The sequence below is a fragment of the Manis javanica genome, chromosome 13 (assembly GCF_040802235.1).
Source record: "Manis javanica isolate MJ-LG chromosome 13, MJ_LKY, whole genome shotgun sequence".
Lineage (NCBI taxonomy): Eukaryota > Metazoa > Chordata > Mammalia > Pholidota > Manidae > Manis > Manis javanica.
The window spans coordinates 94074395-94098230 of NC_133168.1; the positions used below are offsets into that span (position 1 = coordinate 94074395).

A 23836-nucleotide genomic window follows, 5' to 3' on the forward strand; every position below is an offset into this window, starting at 1 on the left:
AGACTTTGTAGTCGGCTCTGATCCTTCTCAGGATTTCGTAATTAAATGGAAAATATTTCACTTAAATTCTCAGTCCTTTGAATCAAAAACAGGGGAGGGATGATGCTCTGAGAAGGAGGTTATCATGCTTTTAAGGTTTTCTACTGTTTGTGTCCTGCTAAGCGTTGACTAGTTGCAGCATAAGCAGAGCGTGCTACACACTGGTCCAAACTCTACCTGCAGGAGAGCTGTCTCTGCAGTAGTCTCGTCTCCTGCGAGGATGACACTCACCTGGTGAGGCGCGTATAGGGTCTGCAGTTGTTTTCTCTCAGCTGGGTCTCTGATCTGTGGCCTTGAGGGTACAGCCGCACTCTGAAAAGTCTCCCTACTACTCCTGAAACTGTTAGCTGTTCGGGTGTAGGCTTCTGAAATAATCCTGTAAATCTCACCCTTCAGGGGTTTCATAAAAGCTGCTACAGAGTAAACACTCCTGCAGAAATATCAGGAGGATGACACAATCAGCTATCACTTCACGCTCACCATGATGGCTAGCATAAAAAAATAGCAAGAAAATAACTAGTATTGGTGAAGACATGGAGAAATTGGAACCCGTGTGCACGGTTGGGAATGTAAAATGCTGCAGCCACCAGGGAAAACAGTACGGTGGTTCCTCAAAAGATTAAACACAGAACTTAGATATGATTTGGCAGTCTCACTTCTGGAATATTACTCAGCTGTAGAGAGGGATGCAATTCTGACACACGCTACAGCGTGCTGCGGTGTTTTCCATGGTGACTGTGCCATTTCGCATTCCCACCAGCAATGCACGAGAGTTCCAGTTTCCCTACACCTTTGCAATACTTACTTTGTTTTGCTGGTTTTTGCATCTAATAGCCATCCTAATGCATGTGGGGTGGCTTCTCATTGCTGTTTTGATTTGCATTTTCCTAATGATTAGTGTTGCTGAGAAAATATTTTTAACTTAGTAATCATTTCAAGACTACAGAGAAATATCCAAAATTATACAGAAGTCAGCCACATATTGTGTAAGAGATGACAGTAGCGCTCGGGTTGGTTTTTATCCACCTTGTGTGATGAGCACGACTTCTCTTTTCTTAAAAAACAAAACAAAACAAAGCGCGCACTTCCCAGGGCACGCCAGCAGCTGGGTGTGGTAGCACCACATACCTGCGCAGCGCTCAGCATGCATGCGATCAGATCTGGCCCAGTGCACCCAGACACACAAGTTCAGCTGCTGGGGGAAGGCAGGTGGCCAGCTGCAAAACCGCTTTTTCATGCAATAAAAATCTCGTAAGCTCAAAGCTGTCATTTTCACGGAAACCAGCTGTGATGAGAGGCTGGCTTTCTCCACACAGTCCCCACAGGTCCCAACCTTTGTTTAACTCCAGTTCATTTTTCAGCTGTCACTGGCAGTGTCCTTCTCAGAGTCCAGCCTCTTGCCATTACGCTCAGCCTCCACAGCACCGGCCAGAAGGAGGTCCACAGTGACCCTGTGGGTAAAATGGAAATATTTCCAGAATTTCTCGACTGGCTTTGGTGCATCTGCGTATCAACAGTCGTTCAGTGGTGTAAACAAGTAGGCTTTAGTACATTTGCATCTTTCCTCAGGGGTGGAGAAGTTCATCTCCATATCAATGGGTAGTTACCTGGGCAACAGAGGGCTTATCTGTACCTGAGAGGGGAGGGGGACGGCCGGTGCTGTGGCTGCTTGAGCAGAAGAAAGGTGGCCTGAGACTGCAGTGTATGAGCAATAAACGGGTTTTAAACTTTATTTCTCCCTTTAACTGATTTTGGTTTTTAGGGGTATTTTGCCCCGGGATTTCCTTTTCCCGGACTCACAGACCCCCACATTGATGCTTCTCATGCTGCATCCCCATCCTGACATGTAAATATCAGGGGTCCGGTCTGTTCTATGCTGGAGAAACATCTGCTGAACGCTGGCCACCATACCACTTAAAAAAAAAAAAGTTCTCAACTGTGTATTTTTCAGCCTGACAGTGCACTGCCTTTTTACCAGTATTTCAGATTTGATATTCATTTAGAGGTACCTGTATTTACCACATTTCCCACCCAACATTCCTCCTTGGTTCTTAGCCCTTCCCTCTGGGATTGCTTTTTGCTTGAAGGATGTCCTCTGGAATTTGTTTTGAGGTGGGTTGGCTGGCGGCAGACTGTTTTTATTTCACCACATTCTTAAAAGCTGTTTTCAGTGCAACGTTGGCTTTTTAAAATCAATCTGTCGAAGATATGATTCCCTGTCTTCTAGCTTCTAATGTTGCTTTTGCAACGTTGGTGGTCAGTATAATTGTCGTTTTAATTTGGGCTGATCTTATTTAAAGTCATCTCTTTGTTTCTGATCTCCTGTTTTATTAAAACTGGTCTAGATGTGGAGATATTATTTGCATAGATTTTAAATGGAAATAAGACATTGTGTTGTGAAGGAATACCCAAAGAGAGGTCTGACTTCCGTCCCAGCTCCTGGGAGGTCACCTCTGACCCCTGGGGATTGCCCAAGTCCTAGGAATGTTGGCCGTTCATGGTGGGCTCTTCGGACCACACTGGATAGTTTATGCTGGCTCCATGACTCATCGTGCACCCCTGGATCGTTTCTGCTAAGGAGATGACTGTGCATGGGGGGCCGGCTATGCCAGAAAGACCAACCACGTGATTAGATGGATGGGACTTAAGCCACCCAGACTCCAGGGGAGAAATGGGGAGGCAGGTTGAGACTGAGCCATTGGGGCAATGACCCAATCGATCATGTAGTGATGCAGTCAATGATTCAGACCTAATGAAACCCCAGTGAAAAGTCTGAACACTGAAACTTTGGTGGCTTCCCTGGTTGGCCATCATCTGTGTGTATTGTCACACACTGATGTGCCGGGAAGATGACACATCCCTGAGGACCACAGAAACTTCTTGAGGTCAAATCTCCAGTGTCTGCATGGTCACTGCTGGAGAAATCATTGCTGAGAGACACATAGGGAACATTTTTTCTGTACATCTTATCTATTTTGCATTCATCAGTTACTGCCTTCTTTGGTGTTTGATTTTTCTTTCTTGTGAGCCATTTTGATTCCATCCTCATTTACTTTTCCTAGGCTTTTTGGTCTTTCTGCTATTTTCCCTTTTGCCATTTCTTGCCCCAGATGGCTGGGGGTCTTTATAGCTTTTGACAGATGTCACCAGGGACGTTGCCCCAGCCTTGGGACTTCTATGAAGGGCAGACACAAAAGTAACCCTCTGTGCTGGTCCCTTGGGTGGGGGATGGCTGAGAGCGAGTCAAAATGCACAGCCACAGTGTTTTGAGAACAAGGTTCATCAGACCCCACAGATTAAGGGCTCTGTCCCATGAGACGGCCTCTCCACCCCTTTGATGCCAATCACAAATCTAGGCCGTTACCTGTGCATCTGATCAAACAGCTATAAATCAGAGGTTCCCAGGATCCTTTCCTTGAGCTTAATTAATTTGCTAGAGCATCTTACAGAACTCAGAAATGGCTTACTCACTAGACCACTGGTCCACTACAAAGGATATGAAAAGACACACAGGGCAAGGTCCCAGTGCAGGAGCTTCTGCCCCCATGGCGTCAGGGGCTCAGTGTGCAGACACATCCGGCTCACCATCTTGGAACCTCCCTTAACCCTGTCCTTTCGGGTTTCTAGGGAGGTTTCATTACACAGGCATAAAGGATGAAATCCTGGGACATTGATGACTGATTCAATGCCTTCAGCCCCTCTCCCCTGCACAGGGGTCATGCGGTGGGACTCAGAGCTCCAGTGCCCTCATCACACAGGTGTCCCTGACCACCAGCCCCCATCCTTAGGTCACATCAACTCAGGAGTGGCTGAAAGCCACTTGTTATGAATATCAAGACGCTTTTTTTTTTGAGAGGGCATCTCTCATATTTATTGATCAAATGGTTGTTAACAACAATAAAATTCTGTATAGGGGGGTCAATGCTCAATGCACAATCATTAATCCATCTCAAGCCTAATTCTCGTCAGTCTCCAATCTTCTGAAGCATAACGAACAAGTTCTTACATGGTGAACAAATTCTTACATAGTGAATAAGTTCTTACATGGTGAACAGTGCAAGGGCAGTCATCACAGAAACTTTCGGTTTTGATCACGCATTATGAACTATAAACAATCAGGTCAATTATGATTATTCGTTTGATTTTTATACTTGATTTATATGTGGATCCCACATTTCTCCCTTTATTATTATTATTTTTATTTTTAATAAAATGCTTAAGTAGGTAGGTAGATGCAAGATAAGCGTAGAAAACATAGTTTAGTGTTGTAAGAGAGCAACTGTAGATGATCAGGTGTGTGCCTGTAGACTATGTGCTAATCCGAGCTAGACAAGGACAATAAAACATCCACGGATGCAGACGCTTTCTCTCAAAACGGGGGGGGGTGAGGTTCTAAGCTTCACCACTGTTGTCCCCCGGTTTCTCTCCTGATGGCCCCCCTGCGACTGTGCCTGTCTTAGGTTGTTCCTCCCTTGAGGAATCTTACCCAATCAAGACGCTTTTATTGCTCTCCTCACTTAGGACATTACAAGGGTTTAGGAGCTCCATGCCAAAAACAGGACAAAGCCACATATATATTTCTTATAAATCACGATATCATAGGACAGAACCACTAGAATTTCCAGGCAATTTGGATGTGGGGTGACAGAATGTGAGGAGGTGGAATGACTCAGATCTCTGGCCCGAGCAACTGGAGAGATGCAACTGCTATGGCTGACAAACAAGGTTTTTTTTTTTTCTTCATATAATGTACTAACTTAAAAATAATGGAAAATCATTCACAGTAATCCTCACCCACTGAACACCTTCCAAATTCTAAACCAGTGTTCTGTCGGTGGCTCAGGTGAATTCTTTTATTTGACGAGTGCTTACTGAGCAGCTGCTGTATTGTAGGCACTATTCCAGACACCTGAGACACATGGATAAACAGAATGAAGACCCCCTGCTCTCCTGCAGCTCAAATGCTAGTGGAGGTGTTAGGCAGGAACATAGATATGAGTGGGGTAAAAAGAGAATAAGGCCAGTAAAGCCATTAGAAGGAACTCAAAGACTTAACCAGTTAAAACTAGAAAGGCAGAAAAGACTCAGAGGTAATGAGCTAATCAGTTAAAGCTCAAAAGGCCAGGACAACTCGGCCTGGAAGGTTTGACTGTTCCCCAGATAAAGGAAGGTATCTCAGCATGGCCTATGTCTTCATTGTGTCAATTAGATCATGCCATTTTAAGATTTACTTTAGCCTGTTAAAAGGGCCAGCTTATTTTTTTTTTAACTTTACCTATATGCTGTTTTTCTTCCTCCTCTAGCCTCTTAATCAAGTAATCTGCAATCTGGGCAAAAGATAAGCATCATGATTAATTTAGCAAACAAGCCCAGCCATAAACAGCATTGTAAAAACAGGAAGAATTCCATCTTAAAGCTAAGATTGCATTTTAAAATACGGGAGGTTAAGAAGTAATATTCTTAACATATTCTTTAGCAAACAGACAATAACTCAGCCCACCTTGGGAGCAGCAGGGCAGGTGGTCTTAAATGATATGCTCCCCAACCCGGAAGCTGCTATCCTGGGAAGGAATCAGAGCAGTAAATTTCTTGTGTTAATTTTGCAGAATAACCAGGAGGACTAATAAGAAAAGAAACTTAATGTCTCATCAAAGATAGACATTTTGGGACCACTTAACAAGTTATATCCCTAACCCTTAATCACATTCCTGAAAAAATCCTTAAGGGGGGGAACCCTCAACCTTTCAGCACGTGCCTGTGAGGTAGCCCACACCCCCCTTACTCCGAGTGTGCACCTTTTTGCCTTAAATAAGCTTCTCACTGCTCAATTTATAACGTTTGTCTCTGTGCTTTTCCACTGATAAATATCTTTGTTACTTTGCTTTTTCATTCTAATCCTCCGGATTTAAACCCAAACTTTCATCTCTCTATCCTATTTCAGATAAGTAGGGAGGGGCTGCTGAGAGGTCAGATCCAGGCTTGCAAATTACCATTGCCTGGGTGACCCGGGACTGCAGTTTATGGTCCTGCTCTTTAGTAGCCTGCCTGAAAGTCCCCTTTCTTTGCCTCTAGGAAGTTCGCAGAACATAATCTTACTCCATCCAGTGCTCTGTGGCATCCCCCCAAATCCTGGGGGTGGTGGGGACTCAGTTCTCGTGCTGTGCAGATCCAAGTGGACACGATGCCAGGCGACACTGGCTTAAGGAGTTATTAGGGGAAGTGCCCCATGCTGAGTGGCAGTTCAACTAACTTCCTTTACTATTCTGATCTGTCATTCCCTGACACTCTTGCTTTAATAAATTCCTTTCTCACCTTGTACTTTGACTTCCCTGCATCTCTGAACCAACTTCCCCCACAACAGAGGGGGGCATAAGGGACAAAGGAGACAGGCTGTTGGCATAGTAATAAGTAAACCAGAAAGTGTTAAAAGGGAATACATGCTGCTGAGACAGGGACCACCGTGGGTGTAGTCAGAGGAGGGTGAGGGCCTCCGGAAAAAAACCCCTATCAAAACTCCATATTAAACAATTAAAGACAGAGTCACATTAATTCTCTAAAGTAAAATATCAAACTAGGAATTTACGCATTCTTCAGTAAAGATTAGTTAAAACTAAAAAGCCAGGAATAACCTGGCCTGGAATGTTTGAACATCCCCCAGATAGGAAAATACCTCAGCATAGCCCATGTCTTGTTTGTGTGAATTAAATGAGGCTGTTGTAAAATTTACTTTAGCAGCTAAAAGGCCCAGTTTATCTTTAACTTTACCCAGATGCTGCTTTTCCTGCTCCAGCCCTAATCAAGTCAGTAACTCAGCTCACCTTGAACGCAAGACAAGCAGCCTTGACTGATATGCTCCCAAACCAAGAAGCTGCTATTCTGAGAAAGGATCAAAACAGTAAATTTCTTATGTTAACTCCACAAAATAGTCTGAAAAACCGATAAGAAATTTTGTGTCTCTTTGAAAATAAACACTTAGAGACCATCTGGTGGATCCACATCCCTGACTCTCGGTCTCTCAACTGCCTGTGAACCCCCTAGACAACGCACCACCACCGACTCTCTTGTCCCCTCCTGGAGTGAGCCAGGAGCTCTATTCTCTCACTTTATCTCTAAATAAAAGTCTGTACCTTGCTCTCTTACCTTGAGTGTTTGTGAAGCTCATTCTTTGGATTTGTGAACAAGAACCCCGGCATCACTGCGATGTAATAAGTTATAAGAAATACATCTTCCCCAGGTATATTTGGTCTTCATCCACAGTTCCTGAACACACTGCAGTCTTAAAGGTGAAGTGGGTGTTTTGTCATGTTAAATGAGAGTTTTGGACCCCCACCCGAGGGCAAGGGCTGGAGGCTGAATCAGCCAATGGCCTATAATTTAGTCAATCATGACTAGGCAATGAAACCCTCCCAACAGCCCCAGAGAAGAGTATTTGCTCCGTCTCCGCTCAGTTGGACCCTGCTTCTCCGCTGGGGAGACTTCTGTACTTGGGGAATCAGAACGCCTCCACGTGCCACCGAGCCAGGCCCCAAACTCCATGAGGACGGAAGCTCCTTTACTTGGGACCTTGCTTATGCCTCCATCCGGCTGGTAACTCATATCCTTTATGGTGTCCTTTATTAAATGAGTAAACGTTAAGTGTTTTTTCCTGAGCTCTGTGAGCCACTTGAGCAAATTAATTGAATCTAAGGGGGAGGTTGTGGGAAGCTCCAGTCGGCATCCAGTAGGTCAGAAGCAGAAGGAATTGCCTGGGGCTGGCGACCAGCGTCTGGACTGGAGGTGTGGAGGGCAGTCCTGTAGGACAGAGTCCTTGACCTGGGGGATCTGGGGCTGTCCCCAGGCAGACAGCCTCAGAATTCAGCTGACTTCTCCAACACCCTGCTGGTGTTCTAGAACTGCTTGGTGTTGTCAGGGGGACCGTTGTGGAGTTTCCTCAGTCCTAGTCCCCTGCCGCAATGAAGAATTGGAGGGCAGAGACACAGTAGTGAAACAGAGTAAAAGTTTTATTTAAAGTTACTTAGAGAAAAAGTGCAGCAGGTGACCTCAGGGAGGTGGGGCGGCTTGAAAGGTTTAAGTTTTATTGAGAGAAAGTCTACGCACTTAGGAAGTGTGGGCTGCCTCAGAGAGAGGAGCACCCCGAAAGGTTGGGGGTTCCCCCTTTTAAGGATTTTTCGGGAATGTGACCAAGGGCTGGGGGTGCAGACCTGTTAAGTGGTCCCCAAATGTTTAAAATTAACACAAGAAATTTACTGCTCTGATTTCTCACTGAGATACCAGAGTCTTGGTCTGGGAGCTTTCAAACAAGACCACCTGCCCAGCCCCCAAGGTGGGCTGAGTTATTATTGTCTCTTTGCTAAGGAGTATGTTTAAAAATCTTACTTCTTAACTTCCTGGGTTTTAAAATGCAATCTTATCTTGAAGATGGAATCTTTCTTGCTTTTACTATGTTGTTTATGGCTGGGCCTGCTTGTCATATTAATTGCCTAGGTTGTAAATTACTTGATTAGGGGCTGGAGGAGGAAAAAAAAAGCTTAAAGGTTAGGTTAAAGAATAAGCTGGGCCTGCATGATTAACACAATAAAGACGTGGGCTCTGCTGAGGTACCCTCCTGTATCTGGGGAATATTCAAACATTCCAGGCCAAGTCACTCCTGCCTTTTTGAGCTTTAACTGATTAACTCATTAACTCTGGTTCTTTTTTAGTGTGCTTTCCTGGCCTCACTCTCTTTCCACCCTGCCTAACAGTGTTAGTGTGTGTGTGGAGACCCCCTGTGGCTAAAGTGAAGGTTCCTGTGGCCAGGATTCTCACCTGACCCTTGTCAGCTAGCTCACTACACACAAGTGGGCAATACGTCGTTACTGATTCTATATAAAGAGCTCTGCCCAGTGCCTTGGGTGACACAGTGGCATGGCTGCAAGCCTGCAGGAGAGCAGAGCAGAGGCTGGAGTGGTGGCAGCGCTGAGGTCAGAGGCCCAGAGGACGGCTGTGTGGGATGGCTGTGTAGGCAGGGAGGCCCAGAGGCAGAGACCGGCTTGCTGCACGCAGACTTGCTCTGAGTGGACGGGGTTCTAGTGATTGATCCGCCACTGTGGAAATAAAGTTGGGTATAACCCAATCACCCCAAGAACATTTTGCTGTCATTTCTTCGGTCACATTGAATCCATAGTGAACTTGCCTGGGGCTGAAACCCATTGGCAAGACTCCCCCTCCCGCACACTTACACACATTGTAATCAGGTCCAGGAACCCGAATGGAGTTATAATACTACTATTACTGCCATGTATAATATTGTCATACATATATGTAGGGAAAAAATACACCATTGTATCTGGTGTTGGACGAGAGGGAAAAACACATGCTATGGAGAAAAGGGAAAGCAGAGTGAGGGGGTCCGGGAGAGCCGGCTGCCGAGGGGGTGCGACCAGAGCGGAGGCCGGAGAGTGCTGAGGGAGGAGCCCCAGCAGATGCACAGGTCCTGGCAGGCTGCACCTAGCAGGCTGCGCCACCAGCAAGAGGCCAGTGTGGCTGGGGTGAGTCGGTGGGGACTGGCTGGGTGGGGACAGAGGCCTTGGGGGCCTCAGTGCAGCCACTGGTCCCACCCTTCTAGCTAAAGATTCTAGAGGCTCTGATTTCAAAAGTAAGGTGCTGTCTTCACCTTGCAATAGAGACAGAACCCGTGGCCTCTTCTGCTTCGGAAGTTTTAATTATGAAGAAAAAATCAAATTCCAGGCATCGAGAGCAGTCTGGTGGGGCATGGCAGGCCATGTTTGGTAACACCACATCCAAGGGACCAGCAGATGATCATGAGAAGGATCACGGGCCACGGAACCAGCTTTTGAACTGCCACGGAGCCACAGAAAGAGCAGCATTTCTTCCTCTGGTTCTTGCCAAGCGAGGTCTCTTGACAGTAGCTGCTGTGTGCGTGCCTGCTGCCTCGGGGCCCAGCTGGAACCTTCTGTAATTCCATCCTGTGCTGTGGGACGCGGGATTGATCTCAGAAGAGCCGATGGCGAGAGCATCGTGATGGGGGCCTCCATGTGCCCTCGATTTGGAAGCAGCACATAAATAGCTGTTGGGATATTAATCACATGAAAATTGTGTCCAGGATTTCCCAGGGCAGCCGGGTAAGCCTGTGAGTCAATTGTTAATTACCCACGGCTGACGCTTCTCATTTGGGGATTCTTCCATCTCTCACTCAGCGCCTGAGGCTGGTCATGAGGCCCTGGGCTGTGCTCGGCAGAGGTTAGCTGGATGATGCAGATTTAATTGCTGCTTATGCGTTTCTTAAAAAATCTAAAGTGTGCGTAACATGAAATTTACCTTTTTAGCCATTTTTAAGGGTCCAGCTCAGTGTCATTTAGCACATTCATATTGTTGTGAAAACATCCCCACCGTCTATCTCCAGGCTCTTTTTGTCTTGCAAAACTGAAGCTCTGTCCCCGTGAAACACTGACTTTCCACTCCCTCCTCCAGCCCCTGGCAACCATCGTTCTACTTTCTGTCTCTATGAATTTGACTCCTCTTGGGACCTGCAGAGAAAATGAAAGTGCCTATGGCCAGAGTTCTCGCCTGACCCTTGTCAGCATGCTCACGTGTGGGCAGTACATTATTACTGACTCTATATGAAGAGCTCCACCCAGTGCTCTGGGTTGAATGGCTGCAGGAGGGCAGAGGCGGGAGTGGTGGCAGCGCCCAGGACAGAGACAGAGACGGCTGCGGGGACACAGAGGCCTGGAGCCAGAGACGGGCTGGCCGCATGCAGACTTACCCTGAGGCAGATGGAATTCTAGAGTCTGACCTACCACTGTGGGAATAAGGTTGGGTATAAACCTCTTCACCCCAAAAATATTTTTTTGTCATTTTTCAGGCTCACCAAATCAAGAGTAAACTTGCCCCAGGGCTGAAACTCATTGGTGAGACAGGATCTCATATAAATGGAATCATATACTATTTATCTTTTTGCACTAAACATAATGTCTGTAAGGTTCATCTAATTGTGGCATAGGTGAGAATATCCTTCCTTTTAAAGTCTGAAAAATATTACCCACGTTTTGTTATTCATCTGTGGATGGATACTTAGGTTATTTCCACATCTTGGCTATTGTAAATAATGCTGCAGTGAACTTGGGGGTGCCGTATCTTTTCAAATAAGTGTTTTTGTTTCCTTTGGATAAATACTCCCAAGAGGAATTGCTGGATCCGATGGTAATTCTATTTCTGACTTTTTAAGGAACTGCTATACTGTTTTCATCAGCAGCTGCACACCACTTCACAACCCCATTAAGAGGACACAGGAGCTCTGATTTCTCTATGGCCTTGTCAGCACTTGTTATTTTGTTTTCTTGATAGTAGCCATCCTAATGGGTGTGAGGTGGTGGTCAGTGTTAAAAGGCTGCTTCTGCCCTCCTAGAAACGTGTCCTGGGTTTGTGAAGTTACTAGATGAACTTGGGAGCAGCCCCAAGGAGAATACCAGATACTCCCAGGACAGCGGAAACCCTTCCCCTGGGAGAATCAGAGCCCCTGAGGCCCCACCCTGCCCCATCTTTCCCAGGGTCACCCTGCTGCCTGACGTGCATGTGCATGAGATGGTCTGGGAACAACCGGCTTGGTCAGAGACAGTTCTCTCTGCAGCTCGGCGTTGGACAACCTGTTTTGCTGCAGTCTCATAGATGCCACTCCCAGGCTTAATTTGCACTGTGTTGTGAGGACAGTGGAAGTCACTGAGGAGAGTCTACAGGAGAGGTGAGGAGGCGGGCTGGGTGGGGCAGCCTGCTGCTGAATCCTAGGGCCACATGTGCATCTATACAAACCCCGGGGCGCAGGCCACGAGTCATCCTTGCTAAGGCCCTCTGGTGAACAGTGAAAGTAAAAGGATGGTCAGAAGCTGTCTTCAATCAGTGCTTCTCAGTGGGGGATGATTTTGTCCCCCAGTGGGCATCTAGCCACATGTGGATGTGTTTTGATTGCCAGAACCCTGGTTTTGGGGGGGAGGAGGGCAGGAAAAGGGATTTTTTTTTTTAATGGGAAATATTTTTATTTCAAAAAGTATTGAAAGTATCCTACAGTCTTAAACAGGATTCTGGATGTAAGCCTACAGAACAGACAAGTAAATACACAAATCTGCCCCATCATTTGGAAGCTGGAACTGGATGTTGGACACTGGCACTGGAGAGGGGATGTCCTTTTTCATGTAAGATTCTCTGGGGTGACATAAATACAGAACCCTTTGTTGTAGTAGATCAGGATTAAATTCTAGGCACTGAATTTTCATAATTTATCTCGTAGACTGATAAGGTTTTGTCCATGTCACATGTAGAGATGGTCCCACCCCAGCTGGCCCAGCTTCTGTCTCCAAATCTCCAAATCAGTGTACGGACATCTGTAAGTGGGAGGCTTCAGAGCCTAGGGGCGTGCCCAGGGGCAGTGGGGAGCACAGTGGGGGAGACAGAGCCTGTGTTTCGGAGGGGCTGCCCCTGGTCCCGACCCCAGCTGGAGCCAGAGGGCTCTGCTGTTGCCTCTCTTTCTTATCCTTGTTTTTTCTTTTTCTGTATTATTTTTTTAATCAAGTTAATTTGTTTTTAAAAATTGAGGTATAACTGACATACGACACTTACTAGTTCCAGTCGAACAACTTAACAATTCGACATTTGTGCATATCACAAAGTAATCACTGTGATGGGGGTCCTGGTGGCGCAGACACAGAGGAGCGCGACGCAGGCTCAACCCTGTTCCTCCCTCACTGGCGTCCACCAAACCAGCCATCATCCAAGCAGCTCCTGAATAATGGGATGGCTGGTCACATGATGCTTGTCACTGTGAGCTACCGAAAAGATGAGAGAGAGCAGGAACCCAGGAGCCCCCTGCCACGAGGGACCTGAAGGCCAAAGGCCCAAGCCCCAAGCTCGCACTCAGGTGCAAGCCCAGCCCCAGCCTTAACCAGGGCTACTGCGCCACACTGTACAGTCACAAAATAACCCCTACAATAGGATTATTTGACACCAACCATCAGTGATGCTGTGTTGAGAACCCCTAACTTAGATTGTCTTTTAACAAGCCCTTGAGAAATGGGTCCAATGCGGGACAACCCCTACATACACCTCCTGCTTATTTCACCACCACAGAAGCGGGAGAAATGGTACCTTTTAGATATTTTCAGCTTAACCTCCCCATGGCCAGCTTCATACTGTCAAAGGAGTGAAAACAGAGCTCCTCTGCCAGCCTTAGAGATGAAGGCTGAATTTGTCCATATGTCCACACCAAATATGTCTAGAGAATCATGTCCCCGTACCCACACGTTTCTAGCCTGTTTTGGTGATGTGATGGTTCCTTTTAGGTGTTGACTTAGCTGGGCCACAGTGTCTGGGTATTTGGTAGAACATTAGTCTGGATGTTTCTGAGAGGGTGTTTTTGGATGAGATTCACGTTTAAGTCTGTAGAATTTGAGTAAATCCGATTGCCCTTTATAAAGTAGGTGGGCCTTGTCCAGTCAGTTGAAAGACTGAGTGGAAAAAAGACTGGCCTTTCTCAGGCAAAGGGGGTTCTGCCAGCAGATGGCCTTGGAGCTTAAACTGCGGCATTAACTCTTCCTGAGTTTCCGGCCTGCCGATTTTGGACTTGCCAGTCTCCATAACCATTGAGTCAATGCCTTAATATCATTCTGGAGTCTCCTCTCAGCGACCAGACCAGATCTGAGTTTACAGACCCTGCCCTGACGTGTGATCTAGTTCAAGTATCTTAAACTCTGGGCTCACTTGCCTCACCCACGAAAAGGACACCAGGATGACAACAGGCTGAATCTTGACAGGATTTCATCACCAAACACAACCCGCAGCCCCCAGCAGTGACAGCATCCTCCAGGAGTTTGCCAGCAATGTAGGTTCTCAGGTCGCGTCCCACACCTGCTGAATCAGAGGCTCTGTGGGTGGGGCCTAGTGATTTGTGTGTTAATGGACCCCCTGGGGGATTCTGAAGGCCACACTGAAAATATATCTTCTAGCACATGCTTACATCTAGAATTTTAAAAAAGGTCATTTCAGTCATGTGGCCAAAATAGCTGGCAAGTTCCTTGTTGGAAGTATCCCTGCCTTCTCTGAGTTTTGGCAAACAGACAGGGTAAAGGCGAGTCTGTGGATTTGCCCCACTGAAATCACTGCTTCCACGGCTCTTCACAGTCTTTCCAGATGGTAAGACCCACCTTGGGCACTTTTAGTGAAAAATTCCAGAGCTCCACCTTAGAATGCCTCCAAATCCCCAGGAGATTCTCCAGGCTTGTGTTTTGAACCGCCTCGTTGGCATTTTGCTTACCTGGTGAATTTGGGAAGCACCGCACTGATGAGGCTCATGTTCTTTGTATATTTCTCTAGACCGTAGTCTCCAACAGAGCAGAGGAGCTGCATGATATCTGAAAATAAATCCACTAATGAACTAAGTCATTTTGGTTGAGTTGTCTTGCTATCCAATGTGACTGCAGCTCCCGGAAGGAAGGACCTCTTTCAAGTTTCTCCTAGCAGCTAAGGTATGACAGACAAGGGACCTGTTGCTCCGGGAGAAGGGGGTTCCCCACCCAGGGCAGGTTCACTATGAATTGTTTGAGACAGAAAGAAGAGCAAGAAGTTGGGGGCTTTAAAGGGGGTTCATACCACGTTTATTCTCACAGTGGTCGCCGGCTAAGTACAAGTGGCAAAGACAGGTCAGTGTTTCCTGGCACTGGGGCTCCACACCTCCCCTCCGCCAGCCTCTACTTTCTCCCAGTTCTCTTTCTAGGCTTCCCTTCTCCACTCTCCAGGCTCCCTGTTCTCACACCCCCGCACAACTTTCTGCCTGCTCTCACAGCCCTCTACTACCCCACCCCTGGCATGAGGAGGAACTCTGTGGGTGCGTCTCTATGGTGACTGGCAGATGCCCAACCAGTTACATACCACGAACTGAGGAGAGGAGATAATAAATGTTTCCTCTCTACCCCTCTCCTGGGCTGGTACTCCCGTGACGGCAGCTGCTCAGCTGCTCTGTCCCCAGCAAACATCCTGCAACTCTTGTAAGTATGCAAAGCAGGCTCTTATATATATTATATATTATATATTATATAATATACACACACACACACACACACAAACGGGTGCTATTAAGGCCAGGTGGGAATCCTGGTCACAAATTTCCATTTACTCTACAGGATCCAACATCTTTAAAGATCACTGGCAAGCAGATGCTTGCCTCCTCAACCTACTGTTCATTTGCCCAAATTTACATTAAGTGCCAAAACCCAGATGAAGTTTGAAAATTAAAAGGAAACCTCATTTAAAATGGAATTAGGGGGCCAGTAGGGGGCGCTCTGAAGCCCTATCACTGGAGAATATCTGCAGAACCAACAGGGTGAACTTGCAAGTGGATGCTGCTTTAGCTCTCACTTTTACTGCCCCAGAGGAAGGGTTCTCCCAGCCCCAGCAACAGCCCAACCAATGAGAGACTGTCACAACTCAGCCAATGAGAAGCCATGATACTTGGAACTCCCAGTTTACTTCAGTGGACTTGTGTTATAACAGCCCCTCCCAACCTCACCCCTTCCTCCATAAAATAGTGTTTAACTGCTTGTTCTCGGGACTTGCCTACGGTTTTGGCTTAGCTTGCACAGCCTAAACTGTAATTCCCTGCTATTCCAGAATAAGTCCACTTTTGTTGGTAAATAGCTGACAGTTTTATTTTTAAGGTTAACAAATTAAATGAGCCGACATTATACCCAGCTTGTGATACAAAAGCTAGGGCAGCTGAGTCCTACAGACTGTAGAAGGTTATGCATTGCTCCCTAGACTTTGAGGGAGCGTGTTACGATTAGCGTTTGAAGTGTTCCCTCATCCTGAATGGGCTGGGAAGAAGGGGAAGCTGTATGTATTCAGAATACTGATCAGATCCCAATGCTGCTTCTGTTGATTCTTCAGGGGTAAATACGCAGAAAGGCCACAAGAAGTGAGATGAGACACACAGTCACATAAGAGCAAGAGAAACAAATATTCCTAAATGAATGTGACAGGCCACTAAGCCCAAGTTTTCCTTGTAAACATTTCCCTAGACATCTCGCTAGCTTCCCTGAATAGCAGCTTCAAAACATCCAAGAAAATGCTAGCAAGTGATCAGCAGCTTTGTTTTAACTATGTTTATTAGACTTTTTAATCCCATAGAGCTTTAAGATCTTCATATATAGGTTAAAAATAATCTTTACTTACACTGCAGTAGAAACACAAGTTTATTCTAAAATTTACACAAATGCAAAGTACCTGAAGTAGCCAAAACAGTTTTTTTAGAAAAAGAACATTGGAGGAATAACTGATTTCAAGATTTATTCTAAAACTACAGTAATCAAGACAGTGTGGACTAATCTTAAGGGTAGATCTATTGATGAGTGAACAGAACAGAGAACCCAGAATTCATTTTGGGGCTTAAAAAAATCTTGTAACTTAAACAGTTAATTGATTTTTCCCGAAAGTGCCAAGGTAATTCAACCGGAAGGGGATGGCCTGGAACAATTGATTATCCCTATGGAAAATAATGAACTTCCATCTTGCCTTTTATCATACACACAAATTAACTCAAAATGTAGCACAGACACAAATAAGTGTTAAAGGCACCTGTTTTGCTTAAACTGGAATTCCAATGTACAGCCACGAGCCACTGGTCTATACGAATGCTCCTGAGACATTTTGTCTTTAAAACAGGATTCTTCATGCTTCCTTGTCAGCTTCCATGTCCCCATTGTCTCAGCTGCAAAGAACGCTGGAGTTCATGCCTGACCCTCCTGCTTGCCCTCAGTTTCACCCCTACAATCTCTGTCCATTCTACCTCCACCACCTCGATTCCAGTGACGGCCACCACTCTCCACCCTGGGCCACTACAATGGCCTAAAGGCTCATTGCTTTCCATCCTTTCCCTCCAGCCCATGCCCCACTCCACAGCCAGAACCATGGGATTCTTCTGATTAAACCCTTTCAACTGCTTCCCACTGTGCTCCAGAGAAAGCTAAAGATCTTGCTACAGCCCACACGGCCCTCCCGGGGGTGGCTGCTGCTGACCCTCACCCCCTATCAGAGCCACACGGGCCTTTGTTCCCATGCTCTTTTCCTCTCCAGGGTCCAGGCACATCGTGTTTCCCTGCTCTTGCTCATCCTTTTGGTTTTGGTGTTAAGTACCTCTTCCTTAGAGGAGTCCCACTGACTTCTCTTTCCCAGGAGGGCCCCATGTATGACCTCATTACATCCTGGGCTTTCCTTCCATTGCACTTACATTTTCCTGTCATGTGTCAGTGTGATTTATTTAGATAGGAGACAGTCAACTGAACTCATGGACTGAACACCCCACAGGCTGGAACCCCGCCTGCTCTGAACATGAGTGTAGACCTATGACAAACTCAGTGTTTAGCATGTCCAGGGCACTTAAGAAATACTACTTGGATGAATGAGACTGAGGTTCACACCCCACTGTGCATTACTCAACATTACGAGCCAAGGTTCAGAAAACTCCCAGGTGGCCTGCTTTCACTGATTCCTCAAAACCAACCAGTGGAAGTGCATGCCATTACTGTTTCCATTATACAGGTGAAGAAGGGGAAATGAAGTCAAGTCCAGTAAATTTCACCCCCTACTAACAGTGGAGTCAGGTTTTAAATCCAGGTCTCTCCTACTACAGCAAGCATTTCACCCTCTGCTCTATGATGCAAGTGACTCACCTTGGGCTTGGAGAGACTCAAGGAACTGATGCAGGCATGTTGCACTTTCAACAAGTTGCCACTCTCTATTCTGTCAATAAAATTATTGTGTGGCAGAGAGGATGCTGGGTACTCAGTGCACACAATTGACATCCTTGACACTTAAACTGAGGGGAGGCAAACAAAGAGGGTACCCAAAAGATGTCAAGGAAAAGGGAGGCAGTGATCAACGCGGCTGCAGGCCTGAGATGGAGGCAGCTGAAACCTGAAAAATGAGGCAGAGCAGGTGCAAGAGAAGGGGTGGGACAGTCACAGTCTATGGGCCCTGTCCTTGGGGGAGCACTTGTCCACTGAGGGGCTAAATGAGGTGGTGCTGGAGACACTTTGAAAACACAGAAAAGAGGCCTAGATGCTCAGGGCCTCCGCACTTGGAACGAGGTTCTCTCCTCCCGCTGTTTCCACGTAAATGTCTTTGCAGCCATGTCCTCCTTGGCCGCCCCATTTAAAATCTCCACGCCCCTCCATGTCTCCATCTCAACACAATGAATTTGACCTATTTCTTTGGCTCTCGCCTCTCTTTCTCGGAGCTCCACAGCGGCTGAGTTTAGTCTGTGCGATGATATCACAGCACCTGCGCCTGGGACTCAATATTTGCTAACCTAATTAACAGAGCTAAAAGTAGGTTTTGCAGAAAACACAGCCACGGTCGAGCCCACTGGCCTTGCCCGACAGGCCTCGTTGTCATCCGACCGATTCCCAGGGCCAACCTTGGCCGACTCCCCGGCCTCCCGCACCGCCTCGGGTCCTCATTTCCGAGTCGCAGGGCGGCTGCAGATCCCGCCGCCACCCCATCCCATCCCCCAAAACCCAGCTGCCGCCGCCGCCGTCACCACCACCGCTACAACCACTACGACCACCACATCGCCGCAGTGTCGCCCGCACTACGCATGCTCGGCGGCGTGAGGCCGAGAGGCGTGTCCTTGATGCAGACCCCAGTACGCAGGCGCAAAACAGTCCCAGACAGAGCGGGGAGGTGCGTCCGGCGCGCTTGCTCTTTGGCTCCGCCCACCTCTCCTAGGCACCCCCCCCAATTGGCGCGCACGCGCGCTGCAAGCGGAAGGGCGGACGGGCGCGCACACGAGGCCGGCGGGCGGCGGAAGCGGCAGAGACCGTCGGTGGGGGGAAGAGAAGCCGGCAAGTGCGCGCGCAGCGGGGGCGCGGGAGGCGTGGGGGGGTGGCCGGGCCCGGCGGGCGCGCGCACGAGGCTTACCCTTGCTCGGCGGCAGCAGCGGCGGCTTCTTTGTTTCGTGAGCAGAGGCGAGACGCCCACTCTGCCCCCGGCCCCGCGTGGAGGGGCGGGGGCGGCGCCGTGAAGGCGACGGCGCCGGCTGTTCCCGGTAAGGAACGCGGGCCGCGGGGGGAGCGCGGCGCGAGGCTTGGGGCGGACTGTTTGAATGGAGCCGGGGCGCCGAGGGTGAAGGGGGCCGCTGGCGCCTGGAGCGGGGCTGGGGTACGGCGGCGCCCGAGGGTCAAGAAGAGTGGCCGGCTCCGCGCGCGCGGCGCGGGCCACAGTGCAGCGAGGCCGCGGAGGCTACAGGATCCGCGGGCGGGTTGGGGGACCCCGGCCGCGTGGAGGCCGCGCGCACCCCCTCCCCCCGCGCTCGCTCTCGCCGGGGTCGCCGGACAAAGCTCGCGGCCTCCAAGGCTGGCCAGGGTCGTGGTCCCCAGTCGCCGACTCCGCCGCTGCTGCAACAATGGTCAGGCCATCGGGGCTTTTCTGGCTATGTTGTAACGGGTCAGACCCGAATGTTGCCTTTTTGGCGAGACTGCGGCCGGTGCTCAGTAAGAAAATACCCAACTGGGTCCAGGGGTCGCCTGGACGCCAGCTAATTAGCAAGCCCATTTTGGTTAGCTGACCTAAAATTTTATTTTTAAAAAATCACATATTCTAGATGCTCAAGGAAAGGTAAATAACTCCTCCAAACCCTTGCAAGTAGTGACTTCAAAATGTTTGCCCCGAAGTCGGGGGTCGGCAGCAAATGGGGGAGGGCGGGGAGAATTGTTTGCTGTTGAAAGTATTCTTTAAGCGTTGCATCCTTTTCCCTTCCTCCCAACAGATTATCCACATTAAGGCCTAAACGTGGATCTTTCAGGCGAGTGTTTTGTGCCGGCCTTGAAGACACTAGTCTTGATATTTTTCCCCCCAGTGAATCCTCGGGGAAAGTAGGGAGTAAGGGTGAGAGCCACTTCCTCGGAATTTGAAGTCAGCTTTCAATTTGAATTGACACACCGGATTCGAGTTTTATTTCTGGTGCTGTCTGGTCACTTAGCTGTGTGACTTTAGGCAGATAGCTTAATCTTTCTGAACCTCATTTTCTCGTTTGTGAATGGGGGGATAATGCCACAAATGGAGTCGGTGAAAGTCTGTAAAATGGTTCCTGGCAAGAGGGAAGCACTTTTGTTACTGTCTGGTCCAGTCTCCTTTGTTCAGCAAATATCTGTTGAGACCCTACTGGGTGTTAGATGGTTCGGGGTTGGATGCCCTGAGGAGTCTCCCCAGTCTTGTAGGGGAACAGGCAGTAAATGTGGGAACAACTCCCTCAGCCTATCATTTAATCCTCACAACCCTTCTTATGAGAGGAGCATAGTGGATGCCCAGGGGAGTGATGGGAGCGGGAGGCCCGGGAGGCTGCCAGAAGAGGGGGGCCTTTACTGAGAATCAGGGAGGATGTCCAGGCTTATGTTTGACCCCTGTACCAGTCATTGCTCCCCTCTGCAAACACTGGCTCATTGCACTGATCCTTTCCTATGTTGCAGCTAACACTTATAATTAGTTTCTCCTGTCCAAGGGCTGTCATATCAGGGGTCTAGCCTGCCTGGACTCCTGCACTGTATCCGGGCCTGGCACATAGTAGGCCTAAAGTGAACATTTGTGAAATGAATGAGAAGGGTCCTAGGGAGGACTGAGTGTGTGTGTGGGAAGTGCTTGGCACAGGACCAGGATTGGTTGGCTTGTAAGCAGTAAACATTAGTTGCTGTTGATGGTTTTTTAACTTCTGGAACACTGTTTCCCAAACCTCATTCCCTGGCGGTTAGTATGCGGTGGTGTTGAGGCATTCTCGTTCTGGAATCAGATCTCTGGATTTCCCCCTAGCTCTTTAAATCATAACTGGACCCCGAGCAAGGCACTTACCAGTAGGTACCCCCACTTGTGAAACAGGTGGGACAGCAGTGCCACCTCCAAGGATAGTTGTGAGGCTTGACAAGACAACCGTGGAAGTATCTTAACTCACTGCGGTGCCGGGTAACACTGTGAGCACTCAGCTGGTGGGCGTGCATAGCATCCATTTAATATATATATTTGTAAATTAACTGTTTAAAAACCAAAAACATCAGTTTAGATCCATCCTATATCTCAGAAACCCCAGGTTTGATGTGCTAGTTATGTTTTTTTTTTCTCTAATTTTCTTCAAAATCAATGCATATGTAATTAGGAAAACAATAAACGTCCTTCCACATGCCGTCTAGAATTATTTTGTGTCTAACCTTTCAGGAGATGTTGATCTTGCAGGGTTTTGAGCCAGGAGGGTGACATCACCGGAGCTGGGGTGTAGGGCAGTGCAGTGGTCTCCAAACTTTTTTTGTCAGTGAAAAGCACCCCCAACACATATGCATATGTGTTTACTTAGCTTTGCCACTGCTTGTGGATCCTCAAAACATTTGGGAGGTGGCCCCAGGTCAGCTGGCTCTGGGTCTTAGCTGTTTATCAGATGTGGAAGAGATGAGGCATGATGGGGAATGTCTGCTGAGAACACCATTCCGTCAGTGAAGACACCGAGGCCCAAGAATATTTCTTTACATGGCATCCCCTGCCAGCCATCCGGGCCCAACTCCTGGAAGTGGCTTTGCCACTTGCCCTCCTGGTGCCTTAGAAAAATGGGACGACAGTCCCTGGAATAGAGTAAGTTCTGAGATGAGCCAGCTGACTTTTGGTCTTGGTCACCAAGGCTGCTATGGTGCAGAGGGACCCATTCACACTGACCATACTCCACACAGTGTGAATGATGCCCCCTGGAGTTGTGTAGGAAATGGCCCGGCCATGCATTCCATTCATGTAGCAAACAAGCATGCATTGGGCGTCAGTGGGGAGCCAGGCACTGCTGGGAGCTGGGGGTTCGTTCAGCTGGGAACAAGTAGACACTGACTGTTCTCGCTCATATCAGTCTCCTTATTTGCCAAGGGGGAAGTAATAGTACCAACTAGTAGGACTGTTGCAAGGACAACAACAAAATGACAAATGTAAAGGGCTTAGAACAGTGCCTGGCACATAGTGCTAGACAACTGATAGCTGCTTTTGTTAGGATTCCCATAGCATCCTGCTGGGTTGAGACCTAGAATGTATTTTTGCCCCATTATAATGGTTCTGTATGTGTTCAGAATGGTAGCAAAGGAGTCGGCTCCCCCATTTTGTCCTTAAAGATTGTGCGCTTTACAATTTCACTGTAAGGCCTTGGAAAGAGGGAAGTGTGTTTGGTGGCGTGGGTTTTGAAAAATAGCAAATGTTTGTTTTCCATCTCAGTATTTCCTCCTAACTTGTAACACTGATGTGAACACACAAGAGAGTCGAAGTTAAAAAAGTAAAATTAAGGGAATGTGCAAAACCTGTAACGGAAGTAACAGCTGTTGGAATACTAGGAAATGTTTAAGGGGAACAGGTGAGAATCGAGTCCGAGGCCACTGGAGCTGACCTTACGGACCCCTCATCCCCAAGCAGGGTTAGGCTCGTTAATACGATCCGTGATACCTTGGTTGGCCTTTTCTCTTAACTCCGTGCTGATGATAGTCATCTTTCAGGATGTGAGTTTCAGGCGTAAGAAATTGAGCCTCCGCTCATCTCCCTGCTGGGAAAAGGGCCTTTAGGGGAAATGCCAGGTGTTAGCTGGGTTTGTTGGGAGATGGGATTTCTTCCAGGGCAGAAGGAAGGGAAGGGATGCATCGTTTCCCTCCACTTCCCTCAAGGAAGAGGCTTCCTTTAGAAAATAGATCAGAGTTAACAGAGGATCACCTAGCCCTGGCCCCCCTAGCCTTTACACCCTAAAGGGGTTTGGGACTCTGGTGACTTTGCTAAAGGGGCATGTCTTCATTTTTGGGCGTGGACACGTCACTGGGAACAGTCCGAGTTTTGTTCAATGTGAGGTTCACCAGCCATGAGTGAAATAAAGGAGGATGGCCCCAATTTCAGTAGTGATGGGCTTTCAAATTGCTCCTGGGGTGGTTTAAGTTCTCCTTTCGCTGGCCGGTCATGGCTCACTGGCTCAGGAAGCAGGTGGCTGCATGGCAGTTTCCCTCACCTGTTACAGAGGGGGCAGGGTTAGATGTGTGCAACCCTGCCTTACCCCAAAAGTCCCAGTAAAGTGGCACAGTAGATGGTCTCATTGTCTTAATGGTGACCCTGAAGCGTAGGAGGCCTCTGCCCTGGTGGCTGCTGAGGATGTCACCTGTCACCGCCTGGACAGCTGGCGTGCTAAGAGTCCTTGCCCGCCTCCCCAGAATACTCTGTGGATGCTTCGGCCTGTTGGAGTGCTTCTCTTTGCCTGCACTTTGCACCCTTCCAGGCTCTCCTCCTCCAATGCCTTTTGGTCCTCAGTTTGAATCAATTACTCGGGGCTTGGAGTCAGACTTGAATCAGGACTCAACTTCCTGTGTGACTTTGGGCAAGTGACTTAACCTCTCTGAGCAGAAAACCCCCTGTTCCCAAGCTGCCCTTCCAGTCGTGAGTATTGAATGGAGGGGATGTGAACTGGAGCAGAAATCCAACCTGGCTGGGATTTGCCAAGCCTGGTTCCAGCTCCAAGAGAGGGACGCCTTTTATATTTCAAATGGCACCTAACTGACTAAGGCCTTGTGGGTGACCTTGGTCATCCTTGACCCCTCTTAATCCTCTCACCCTTATACCTATTCCATCAGTATGTCCAGAGAAATCTTCTCACTCCATCATCAGACCATGTCACTGCTCTGCCCGGAACATTCCAGTGGTTCCCCGTTGCACCTAGAGCAGATTCCTCCTCCCTGTTACCCTCAGGGCCTGTGGTCAGGCCCCGCCCCCC

At 48.1% G+C, this 23836-nt stretch overlaps 1 protein-coding gene and 1 long non-coding RNA gene across 20 annotated transcripts in view; one reads left to right on the forward strand and one right to left on the reverse strand.

Moving 5' to 3' along the window:
- Window positions 1-7453: 7453 nt before the first annotated feature.
- LOC118969314 (uncharacterized) lies at window positions 7454-19113 on the reverse strand. Of its 3 annotated transcripts, none has more exons than XR_012124504.1 (4): window positions 19000-19113; window positions 16657-16789; window positions 14342-14438; window positions 7454-10283 (listed from the first exon to the last, which is right to left on the reverse strand). It is a non-coding gene; the product is annotated as an uncharacterized lncRNA (long non-coding RNA). The 3 variants fall into 3 exon arrangements; XR_012124503.1 differs by lacking the exon at window positions 19000-19113 and adding an exon at window positions 17751-18738; XR_005057267.2 differs by lacking the exon at window positions 19000-19113 and adding an exon at window positions 17751-18737 and having other exon boundaries at window positions 7454-10105.
- The window catches only part of SMARCA4 (SWI/SNF related BAF chromatin remodeling complex subunit ATPase 4), an 87156-nt gene continuing 82162 nt past the window's right edge, over window positions 18843-23836 (forward strand). For 9 of the 17 annotated variants that reach the window (XM_073220358.1, XM_073220353.1, XM_073220357.1 and 6 more), the window contains exon 1: window positions 18947-19126. The gene's annotated coding sequence lies outside the window, so the exon portion shown is untranslated. The other 8 variants (XM_073220361.1, XM_073220359.1, XM_073220360.1 and 5 more) reach the window with 4 other exon arrangements.